General features: G+C 44.8%; 1 pseudogene across 1 annotated transcript; it reads left to right on the top strand.

Annotated features, from left to right (window-relative positions):
• The first annotated feature begins 1110 nt into the window (after positions 1 to 1110).
• On the top strand, positions 1111 to 12735 carry LOC311118581 (telomeric repeat-binding factor 1-like; annotated as a pseudogene). The gene is made up of 5 exons: positions 1111 to 1138; positions 3404 to 3531; positions 3861 to 3931; positions 7026 to 7170; positions 12586 to 12735. The product of its transcript is annotated as a telomeric repeat-binding factor 1-like (transcript).
• The last annotated feature ends 100 nt before the right edge of the window (positions 12736 to 12835 follow it).

Below are 12835 nucleotides of genomic sequence, written 5' to 3' on the forward strand. Positions count from 1 at the left end.
TGCATGAAATCTCCTCAGTCTGGTCCAACGGTCTGCATGACATCTCATCAGTCTGGTCCAACGGTCTGCATGACATCTCATCAGTCTGGTCCAACGGTCTGCATGACATCTCCTCAGTCTGGTCCAACGGTCTGCATGACATCTCATCAGTCTGGTCCAACGGTCTGCATGACATCTCATCAGTCTGCATGACATCTCATCAGTCTGGTCCAACGGTCTGCATGACATCTCCTCAGTCTGGTCCAACGGTCTGCATGACATCTCATCAGTCTGGTCGACATCTCCTCAGTCTGGTCGACATCTCATCAGTCTGGTCGACATCTCATCAGTCTGGTCCAACGGTCTGCATGACATCTCATCAGTCTGGTCCAACGGTCTGCATGACATCTCATCAGTCTGGTCGACATCTCATCAGTCTGGTCCAACGGTCTGCATGAAATCTCATCATTTTATTTTATTTTTTATTTCAGTCTGCATAACATCTCATCAGTCTGCATGACATCTCTGCATGACAGCTAGTCAGATATTTAAATCTAACTTTCTAGACAATGTTTAGTTTTTTTCACTAGTTTGTTAGCTAACTTTGCTACAGAATCTAGCTCGCTAGCCAGCTCATGTAATTACCAGAACATACACCACATTGCCAAAAGTATGTGGACACCTGCTCGTCGAACACCTCATTCCAAAATCATGGGCGTTAATATGGAGTTGGTCCAACCTTCGCTGCTATAACAGCCTCCACTCTTCTGGGAAGGTTGGAATATTGCTGCGGGGGACTTGCTTCCATTCAGCCACAAGAGAATTAGTGAGGTCGGGGACTGATGTTGAGCGATTAGGCCTGGCTCGCAGTCGGCGTTCCAATTCATCCCAAAGGTGTTCGATGGGGTTGAGGTCAGTGCTCTGTGCAGGCCAGTCAAGTTCTTCCACACCTATCTCGACAAACCATTTCTATATGGACCTCGCTTTGTGCACAGGGGCATTGTCATGCTGAAACAGGAAAGGGCCTTCCCCAAACTGTTGCCACAAAGTTGGAAGCACAGAATCGTCTAGAATGTCATTGTATGCTGCAGCGTTAAGATTTCCCTTCACTGGAACTAAAGGGCCCGAACCATGAAAAACAGCCACCCTCCGCCAAACTGTACAGTTGGTACTATGCATTGGGGCAGGTAGCGTTCTCCTGGCATCCGCCAAACCCAGATTTGTCCGTCAAACTGCCATAGTGAAGCGTGATTCATCACTCCAGAGAACGCATTTCCACTGCTCCAGAGTCCAATGGCGGTGAGCTTTACACCACTCCAGCCGACACTTGGCATTGCACATGGTGATCATAGGCTTGTGTGTGGCTGTTCGGCCATGGAAACTCATTCATGAAGCTCCCGACAAACAGTTATTGAGTTGACGTTGCTTCCTGAGGCAGTTTGGAACTCGGTAGTGAGTGTTGCAGCTGAGGACAGATGATTTTTACGCACTTCAGCGGTCCCGTTCTGTGAGCTTGTGTGGCCTACCACTTCGCGGCTGAGCCATTGTTGCTCCTAGACGTTTCCACTTCACAATAACAGCACTCACAGTTGACCGGGGCAGCTCTAGCAGGGCAGAAATTTGACAAACTGACTTGTTGGAAAGGTGGCATCCTATGATGGTGCCACGTTGAAAGTCACTGAGCTCTTCAGTACAGGCCATTCTACTGCCAATGTTTGTCTATGGCGATTGCATGGCGGTGTGCTCGATTTTATTCACCTGTCAGCAACAGGTGTGGCTGAAATAGCCGAATCCACTAATTTGAAGGTGTGTCCACATAGTTTTGTGTATATACAGAAATTAAATTAGTGCAGAGATGCGGTAAAGACAAAGATTTGTGTAACTAACCCAATATAGACCGGAGCCGGTCGTTTCCAATGCGAGCAAATTAATCATAGTGGGCAGAGCCAAGCACGAGCTACCAAGATCCTATTGGTGCCTTCTAGCATGTATTTGCATATTCCCGTACTCTGTGTGCTATAACTCAATTCACCCTTAAACTCCTTCTAAACAACGCAATATTTAGAAACATTGGCAAAGGGTAAAGTCTACCAAACTTAGTCCAGTCTGTTTGTAACCAATTTTAATTTTTGGGAACAGAACTGTATTGAGATCAAATGTTTCATTGATGAGAAAATGTGCAGAATGCCAACCAAAATCCATCTTGCTCAATCTTCTCCCACTGCCGGCCACTAGGTTTCCTCTTATCAGAAATATTTGGTGGTGAGTGGAAACGCCAACCAGATGCTTCAGATTTATGCATCCGGTGAAACAGCTCATTGTTCTATCTCTGGTAAAGAGGTCAATGGAACTCGACACAAACAATGGAAATACCATGGGAACGTGTGGGGGAAAGATACCGATTCTCCTCATTGCCCCCCAGCAGAATTACCCTACATTTAGGATGCTGTTTATATGTGTATTTCATGTTAAAAATCAGAGTATAACGCTTGTATGGATGTCAACCCTAATAAATGTTCATGTCATCGTCACCAATAAACTTCATTGCAGTTAAAAACGACTTTGACTACCACCACCGATATCTGTATGCTAGCTATGCTAACCAGCTTATATACGAACGGGAGTTAGCATTTAGCAGGCACTTCTTCTAAACCTGAAAAGGGGACAACTTCTAAATGTCATGCAAGAGAAAACAGCCAAATATATCCAAATCAGACTTTAACAACAAACATTGTGGGCCCTGTTACAATACATCAATCATGACGGACTTGACGAATATCCACTTTGTTAGATCAGATTCGTTGAATGTGCGCCAACCTGGCATCCTCTTCTGTGTTCCAATGACCTCTTTACCACATCTATTGCATTCTGTCCTGTCGGAGGAATTTAGAACTGATCGTGGCTGCCTACGGTTACCATGACAACAGTTGCAACAACAAGGTCGAAAGTTGAACGTCTCTTGCTCGGTTGCCGGCAAATCAATAGCAATATAAAAGGTGAATGCCGACAAAGAAAGAGGTAAAGATGGGGCTGTTTGAAAATGAATCATACACTGAGTGTACCAAACATTAGGAACACCTTCCTAATATTGAACTGCAACGCTGCTGGTTTTCTTCACGCTCAACAGTTTCCCGTGTGTATCAAGAATGGTCCACCACCCAAAGAACAGCCACAACTGTGGGAAGCATTGGAGTCAACATGGGCCAGCATCCCTGTGGAACGCTTTCAACACCTTGTAGAGTCAGTCATGCCCCGACGAATTGAGGCTGTTCTGAGGGCAAAAAGGGGGTGCAACTCAGTATTAGGAAGTTGTTCCTAATGTTTTGTACACTCAGTGTATAAACATTGCCCAATTGTTTTTAGCGGCAACATACCGTGAATCCTATAGCTTGTGGTGTGATGCAAATTGTGTTGTTTTTTGTAGACGTCCCCTTCGACAGAGACGAGCGGTTGTCGCCTCTGTTGTCAGCTGTCGGTGTCTGGGCGTCTCTGAAAGAGACTGAGGCGAATGACACACTGTTGGAGCAAGTCACCAATCTACTCTATGTTCAGGTGATTTGATTTGTTGGTTTCTGTTCTCTGCATGTCTTCTGTGTATCGTCTGGCCGTCTGTCTACCTTTAGCAATACATTATATTTGTCACCCACTAACGAGACCAGGGGCCATACGTATCAAGCGTCTCGGCGCAGGAATGCTGATTTGGGATTCAGTTTTGCCTTGTAGATCCCAATGAAAAAGGTGGACATGGACGACCAAAGCCTAATCCTAGATCTGATCAGCACTCCTATTCTGAGAGGAAGCCGTGAAGCCGACCATAGACTTCTAGGTATGGCCTTGCATTCTGTGTGTATAGTACCGATGAGCTGGCTGACTGACTGGTCTTCTTCGCTGTGTGCCTGGAGAAAGGGAACTGCTCTGAAACGGCATGAGGAGGGAGTGTGAAATCCCACAGGTGAGTACTTCTATGACCGGGACTTTAAATTACCTGTCCAGTGTTTCCAGATTTTTATGAAATATGACCTATAATTAATTATGCTATGAGTGAAATAGTTTTCCTTCCAAAATGTTTTAATTAAGAATGTTAAAAAAGCAGCTTTTCTGTGTTGGAATGGCGTGGGCGTACCCCTACAACAGTATGGTGTGGGCGTATCCCAGTCATTAAACATATGAATGTGTGCAGACCGCTGATTGGCCAGCTCATCCTCCACAGGAGGATGACATCATCCCCTGATTATGAGGAAATAGCAAGCATTTTTTTAGATAAATGTTTGGGGTGGGGGTTTTACGTGTGGGGGGTTTTCTCTGATTTATGCTTTGGCCACGAGTATAGGATGAATCAAAAACATTATTTAGGTGTGAGTTTATACAATATTAACTTTTAAAAGTGAGATTTTCACTGGACAGTTACTTTAACAATAGCTCAATGTGTGGTGATAATCTTATTTCCTCTAGCCTGGACCCAGATCAGCTCTTTACCAACTCCATTGCTGTCAATAGCTTAGGTTTTCCATCCAATTGGCGACAGATTTTCATGGGAATATTCTAAAATCTGCACAAAGAAAATATGAGCATTTTTCCACCAAACTGACTTGTTGCACACAAATTTTTTTACTTTTTCGCTTAAGTTTTTCATGTGCCGAATAGAAATCTAAAGTTCAATGTGTTTCCATCGGATTTTCATCATTACATTTACATTTGAGTCATTTAGCAGACGCTCTTATCCAGAGCAACTTACAGTTAGTGTGTATTCTAGTCAATGCCACTCCGACATTGCTCGTCCTAATATTTATGTATTTCTTGATTCCATTCTTTTACTTTTAGATTTGTTTGTATTGTTGTGAATTGTTAGATACTACTGCACTGTTGGAGGTAGGAACACAAGCATTTCGTTACACCTGCAATAACATCTGCTAAATATGTGTACGTGACCAATAACATTTGATTTGATTTCATCTGTAGCCTAATAAACTGCATGGTTTCCCGAGTCGTAGTGAGAGAACCACACACCATATCATCACGTGACTCCAAGTTTACTTCGATATGATGGTTATTAATACACTGCTCAAAAAAAATTAAGGGAAAACTTAAACAACACAATGTAACTCCACTTCTCAGTTCCTATGCTTCCTGGCTGATGTTTTGGTCACTTTTGAATGCTGGCGGTGCTTTCACTCTAGTGGTAGCATGAGACGGAGTCTACAACCCACACAAGTGGCTCAGGTAGTGCAGCTCATCCAGGATGGCACATCAATGCGAGCTGTGGCAAGAAGGTTTGCTGTGTCTGTCAGCGTAGTGTCCAGAGCATGGAGGCGCTACCAGGAGACAGGCCAGTACATCAGGAGACGTGGAGGAGGCCGTAGGAGGGCAACAACCCAGCAGCAGGACTGCTACCTCCGCCTTTGTGCAAGGAGGAGCAGGAGGAGCACTGCCAGAGCCCTGCAAATTGACCTCCAGCAGGCCACAAATGTGCATGTGTCTGCTCAAACGGTCAGAAACAGACTCCATGAGGGTGGTATGAGGGCCCGACGTCCACTGGTGCAGGACGTTTGGCATTTGCCAGAGAACACCAAGATTGGCAAATTGGCCACTGGCGCCCTGTGCTCTTCACAGATGAAAGCAGGTTCACACTGAGCACATGTGACAGACGTGACAGAGTCTGGAGATGCCATGGAGAACGTTCTGCTGCCTGCAACATCCTCCAGCATGACCGGTTTGGCGGTGGGTCAGTCATGGTGTGGGGTGGCATTTCTTTGCGGGGCCGCACAGCCCTCCATGTGCTCGCCAGAGGTAGCCTGACTGCCATTAGGTACCGAGATGAGATCCTCAGACCCCTTGTGAGACCATATGCTGGTGCGGTTGGCCCTGGGTTCCTCCTAATGCAAGACAATGCTAGACCTCATGTGACTGGAGTGTGTCAGCAGTTCCTGCAAGAGGAAGGCATTGATGCTATGGACTAGCCCGCCCGTTCCCCAGACCTGTATCCAATTGAGCACATCTGGGACATCATGTCTCGCTCCATCCACCAACGCCACGTTGCACCACAGACTGTCCAGGAGTTGGCGGATGCTTTAGTCCAGGTTTGGGAGGAGATCCCTCAGGAGACCATCCGCCACCTCATCAGGAGCATGCCCAGGCGTTGTAGGGAGGTCAACTCCTGAGTGGCGCAGTGGTCTAAGGCACTGCATCGCAGTGCTAACTGTGCCACTAGAGATCCTGGTTCGAATCCAGGCTCTGTTGCAGCCGGCCGCGACCGGGAGACTCATGGGCGGCGCACAATTGGCCCAGCGTCGTCCAGGGTAGGGGAGGGAATGGCCGGCAGGGATGTAGCTCAGTTGATAGAGCATGGCGTTTGCAACGCCAGGGTTGTGGGTTTGATTCCCATGGGGGGCCAGTATAAAAAAAAAAAATGTATTCACTAACTGTAAGTCGCTCTGGATAAGAGCGTCTGCTAAATGACTAAAATGTAAATGTAAAAATACAGGCACGTGGAGGCCACACACACTACTGAGCCTCATTTTGACTTGTTTTAAGGACATTACATGAAAGTTGGATCAGCCTGTAGTGTGGTTTTCCACTTTAATTTTGAGGGTGACTCCAAATTCAGACCTCCATGGGTTGATACATTTGATTTCCATTGATAATTTTTGTGTGATTTTGTTGTCAGCACATTCAACTATGTAAAGAAAAAAGTATTTAATAAGATTATTTAATTCATTCAGATCTAGGATGTGTTATTTTAGTGTTCCCTTAATTTTTTTGAGCAGTGTATTTTGCGTTTCCACCACCATTACTCGCATAATACATTTTACCGACACAAAAAGATCCCACCATGTCGAATGAACAAATGATCTGTCAGCATTTATAAAATTGTTTTTCCGAAACGTCCTGTTTCGATCACAGCTGTTGTGATTTGTTTTTATACAGTACTCGCGTAAACTGTGGAAACGAGGTTATTGTTAAGCCATTTGACAGCGAGTGACAGGTAGTTGACATAATTACACAAACAGACAGGCACCCATGCTATATTTCCCTCCCTTCATCTACAGAACTTGGAGACCAAGCTGTCGTTGATCGTTAGTAAGAGGGACACGTACCATCCGTTCAGGCTTCAGCTGGAACCGTCTGCTGGAGAACATACAGACCTTCCTGGATCGCTTCCTGGAGGAACTCCCCTCGGACTTGCTGCTCCGGGTAGGGTATTGAACCTGTGACTGACTGTCAAAAAGTACACTATTTACTAGTTCACTACTTTTTGACCAGAGTTTAGCCCTATAAGAAACCAACATGGTTCATTAACTTTTCAGTGGAATTCCAGGAAGGGCTTACTGTATCATTAGCTATAATTAGACACGTTCATATTTAAATACGATATCACAGTAGTGAAGTCATATAGTAGACCAATGTTCATCCCCAACGCCACCCTGTTTTCTGATATAGTGCACCACTTTTGAACAGGGCTCTGGTTAAACGTAATGCATTATGTAGGGAATACGGTGCCATTTGGGACACAGATCACTGGTCCTCTGGGGATGGCTCTCATTTAAGAAACGTTTCCATGCTAGTTGTTAAGAGTAACAAATGCACTTTGTCGTCATTTTAAAATGACGCTAACGAGGAAATCCTTGGCACTTCTTCTCTGTAGCACCTGGTGGCATACCTCACATGGAAACCATTCCCTATGTAACCTAGTACACTACGTCGATGATCAAAAGTAGTGCACTACATAATACTAGGATCCTGTCCAGGGGGTGTACTGGTACATCAAGCTGTCTCACTACAGAAATAGGAGATAGACTAGTGTCCTGTCCAGGGGGTGTACTGGTACATCAAGCTGTCTCACTACAGAAACAGGAGATAGACTAGTGTCCTGTCCAGGGGGTGTCCTGTACATCAAGCTGTCTCACTACAGAAACAGTAGATAGACTAGTGTCCTGTCCAGGGGGTGTACTGGTACATCAAGCTGTCTCACTACAGAAACAGGAGATAGACTAGTGTCCTGTCCAGGGGGTGTACTGGTACATCAAGCTGCCTCACTACAGAAACAGGAGATAGACTAGTGTCCTGTCCAGGGGGTGTACTGGTACATCAAGCTGTCTCACTACAGAAACAGGAGATAGACTAGTGTCCTGTCCAGGGGGTGTACTGGTACATCAAGCTGTCTCACTACAGAAACAGGAGATAGACTAGTGTCCTGTCCAGGGGGTGTACTGTACATCAAGCTGTCTCACTACAGAAACAGGAGATAGACTAGTGTCCTGTCCAGGGGGTGTACTGGTACATCAAGCTGCCTCACTACAGAAACAGGAGATAGACTAGTGTCCTGTCCAGGGGGTGTCCTGGTACATCAAGCTGCCTCACTACAGAAACAGGAGATAGACTAGTGTCCTGTCCAGGGGGTGTACTGGTACATCAAGCTGTCTCACTACAGAAACAGGAGATAGACTAGTGTCCTGTCCAGGGGGTGTACTGGTACATCAAGCTGTCTCACTACAGAAACAGGAGATAGACTAGTGTCCTGTCCAGGGGGTGTACTGGTACATCAAGCTGTCTCACTACAGAAACAGGAGATAGACTAGTGTCCTGTCCAGGGGGTGTACTGGTACATCAAGCTGCCTCACTACAGAAACAGGAGATAGACTAGTGTCCTGTCCAGGGGGTGTACTGGTACATCAAGCTGCCTCACTACAGAAACAGGAGATAGACTAGTGTCCTGTCCAGGAGGTGTACTGGTACATCAAGCTGTCTCACTACAGAAACAGGAGATAGACTAGTGTCCTGTCCAGGGGGTGTACTGGTACATCAAGCTGCCTCACTACAGAAACAGGAGATAGACTAGTGTCCTGTCCAGGGGGTGTACTGGTACATCAAGACTGTGGTCATTAAGCCTGTACATGTGGTCATTAAGCATGTACATGTGGTCATTAAGCCTGTACATGTGGTAATTAAGCCTGTACATGTGGTCATTAAGCCTGTACATGTGGTCATTAAGACTGTGGTCATTAAGCCTGTACATGTGGTCATTAAGCCTGTACATGTGGTCATTAAGCATGTGGTCATTAAGCCTGTACATGTGGTCATTAAGCATGTGGTCATTAAGCCTGTACATGTGGTCATTAAGCATGTGGTCATTAAGCCTGTACATGTGGTCATTAAGACAGTACATTTGGTCATTAAGACTGTGGTCATTAAGCCTGTACATTCGGTCATTAAGCCTGTACATGTGGTCATTAAGCCTGTACATGTGGTCATTAAAGCTAGCTGCTAACACAGACGGATATGAACAATTATAACACAAGTGGAAGTCCAAATGGTATCCCTATTTCTCACAGGGCTCTGGTCAAAAGACGTGCACTATACAGCCAATAGGGTGCCGTTTGGGTCTGATGATAATATTGCGTTTCTCCTCAGACCCAAAAAGACGCTGCTATCAACAAGGAATATTCAGTCCTGGAAACCAGAGTCTGACAAGAAGCCTGAGCTCATTATTTAGGAGAAAGAGGGGTATGGTATACCACTCTCTCTGTCGCTCTCTCGCTGCCAGTACGCACAAGATCTATTTAAGATCTTGGGTGATTTTAATGATCTTTGTTCTAATGTCACAGATCTCCATTGCTCTTGAGAAAGAACATAGTTATAATGCCAAGTGGAAGAACCAGCTAGCTACATGTTTGTCCGTGTAAAGTTGACTCTGTCTCTCATGCTGTTTGTCCGTGTAAAGTTGACTCTGTCTCTCATGCTGTTTATCCGTGTAAAGTTGACTCTGTCTCTCATGCTGTTTGTCCATGCAGTGTCGATGAGGTTGACCTACCGAGGAGCCTCATCTGAGACGACCCTGAACACCACGACTCTTAGTAACACAACTCTGAACACCAATGGCAGCACTAGAACCAGGAAGACTCACAGGATAGGTCAACTAGCATATTGACAGCACTAGAACCAGGAAGACTCACAGGATAGGTCAACTAGCATACTGACAGCACTAGAACCAGGAAGACTCACAGGATAGGTCAACTAGCATACTGACAGCACTAGAACCAGGAAGACTCACGGGATAGGTCAACTAGCATACTGACAGCACTAGAACCAGGAAGACTCACGGGATAGGTCAACTAGCATACTGACAGCACTAGAACCAGGAAGACTCACGGGATAGGTCAACTAGCATACTGACAGCACTAGAACCAGGAAGACTCACAGGATAGGTCAACTAGCATACTGACAGCACTAGAACCAGGAAGACTCACAGGATAGGTCAACTAGCATACTGACAGCACTAGAACCAGGAAGACTCACAGGATAGGTCAACTAGCATACTGACAGCACTAGAACCAGGAAGACTCACAGGATAGGCATGGGCGGTGTGTTCAATAGGGCGATATGGGCGACGCACTGCCAAACGGGAAAAGGAAGGGATTTTTTTTCTAATCAATTATATCATGGCAACAGTAATTCAGTGTTCACGTCTGATCTGCCAGCCACTAAATGTCCAATCAGGCTAAAGTCGTGCTTCAAATGTCCCCGCCCGTTTTGGGGCGATTTCAGTCAGGTTGAAAATCGCCCAGAAGTCTCTCATAGCCTCTAATGTAAAATATTTTTTTTTCAAATTTCTGAGCTTTCAATACATTCTCTATGGGTGTCTGAGGGCTTGCACTTACGCGCTTTCGTCATACGTAACGTAACGTAACCATGAACGGCAGACAGCAACGCTTGGACAGCGACTGGTGTAACCGACATGCACCATCTTTCAGAAAAGATTAAGAAAAATGAGCTGTCAAAGACCCACATTGATAGCTGTTTGAGATTGTCTGCTTTGGTGAGAGTGAATATTGCCACTCAACTGGATGAGGGATACAGGCTAGCTGTCCGCCGCCACAACGATGAGGTTAGCAACAGCAGAGTCGTGAACACTGTCTACGAGAATCGAGACGACCTCATAGAATGTTTTGAAGCCATCCGGACGGGTTCATTGGGTTCATTTGACCAGCCCACCGTACCAGAAGCTACAGAATAAGGACATCGATGCTGTCTTTATCAAACGTGCCCTCGACAGCTTCGCAAGCAGTGTGCAGGCCATAAGGTAAGATAAAGATTAAACAATATCATTCGATCTTTCTCAAAGCAGAGCTTTATTTGAAAATGTATGCAAGAAAGGAGACTGCATTTGTGTTTGAAATTACATTATTGTCATTATATATGGCCAGTGGTGTAATCTATCTTATTTTATATACTATGTGTACTGTACAGTGGTGCTCATAAGTGTATGAACACATTCTAAAGCTGACTAAAAAGAGGAATAAAAAAATAAAAAAATCATCTTTTGGAAATTGATCTTAATGACTTAATTAAAAAAGTTGGAAAATCCAACCTTTAAGGACACCAATTTTCTTTTCTTTTTTATTCCTCTTTTTAGTCAACTTTAGCATGGGATCATAAGCTTATGAGCACCACTGTATACTGTGCTGAACATCCAGGCTATGTGAGACACTTTATGCATCCCTGCCCATTTTAAGTGGAACTGAAGTATTTGTACTATACATGGATACATTGCATATACCTGTGCATCACATAGACAACAATACTGTACAAAGCCAACAAACACATTGGTCTGTTTGCCTTCAGGGACTCCTCTCAACAGCAGCTGCAAGAAGCAACAGGAGCCAAAAGACCCAGAACAGCTTTGAGAGAAGAGGAGAAGCAGAGGCTGTCTGAAGAGGTCTGCAACACCATCCTGGATCACACCAAAGAAAGGTTCTCTTTCTCTGGCCACCTTGTGAGTGCTACCTTACTGCAAGCAGACATGTTTGAAAGGTACTGCCATTCAAAAAAATAAAAAATCTGTTCATGTTCATTTTTACAAATCTATACAATTGGCCAGAATATGGTTGTTCATATTTACAAATCTATACAATTGGCCAGAATATGGTTGTTCATTTTTACAAAGCCATACATATTGTTTATGCAGTGTTGAGGAATGTGAAAGAACACCCTTGATTATTTTTACTGTGATAACTTATTTTGCTTTTGTAAGCCAACACTTTTGAGATCAGTCAATAAATGCTTCTGGTATTGACTTATATGCTGCCCCTGTCTTCATTCTGTTGCTGGACATATCTTTTTAAAAATGTGTGTAGGTCACCTAAATCATCAGAAAAATTGCCCCTCCTGAGAATTTTTTCAGGAGCCGCCACTGAGGATAGGTCAACTAGCATACTGACAGCACTAGAACCAGGAAGACTCACGGGATAGGTCAACTAGCATACTGACAGCACTAGAACCAGGAAGACTCACGGGATAGGTCAACTAGCACACTGACATCACTACAACCAGGAAGACTCACGGGATAGGTCAACTAGCATACTGACAGTTTCACTGATGAGAGTACACATTAGTAATTATCCAAATAAATGAAATGTTTACAAACAATGGATTAAAACAAGTTTATATTTATGGTTCTGATGGCGTAAGACAGTTAAATTTAGCTCATGAGGCATTTATAAGTTATATTCTTCAAGTATCAATGGCTATAGTTAATTTAAAAGTCCAAAATGGATGTACCAATCGCAGATTGCCCCTTTAATGTGTAGAACCCTACTGCTTTCTGTGTAGAAGTGGCCGTGGGGTCTGGACGTTGCGCTGAAGGTGAGAGTGAAGCGCCACAGGGAGGGGAAGTGGTCACGCATCCTCCCGGAACACGACTTCCAGGATCGCGCAGGGGTTCAACTCAAAGACAGCTGGAGGGTCCTCAAGAAGTCTTAAAGTCAACACATACTAAGTAAAACTAAGGGTGTGTCCCAAATGACTCCCTATATTCCCTAAGAAGTGCACTACATTTGACCAGAGCCCTGTGGGGCCTCTG

The sequence above is a fragment of the Coregonus lavaretus genome (assembly GCF_964263955.1).
Source record: "Coregonus lavaretus genome assembly, contig: HAP1_SCAFFOLD_880, whole genome shotgun sequence".
NCBI classification, from domain to species: Eukaryota; Metazoa; Chordata; class Actinopteri; order Salmoniformes; family Salmonidae; genus Coregonus; species Coregonus lavaretus.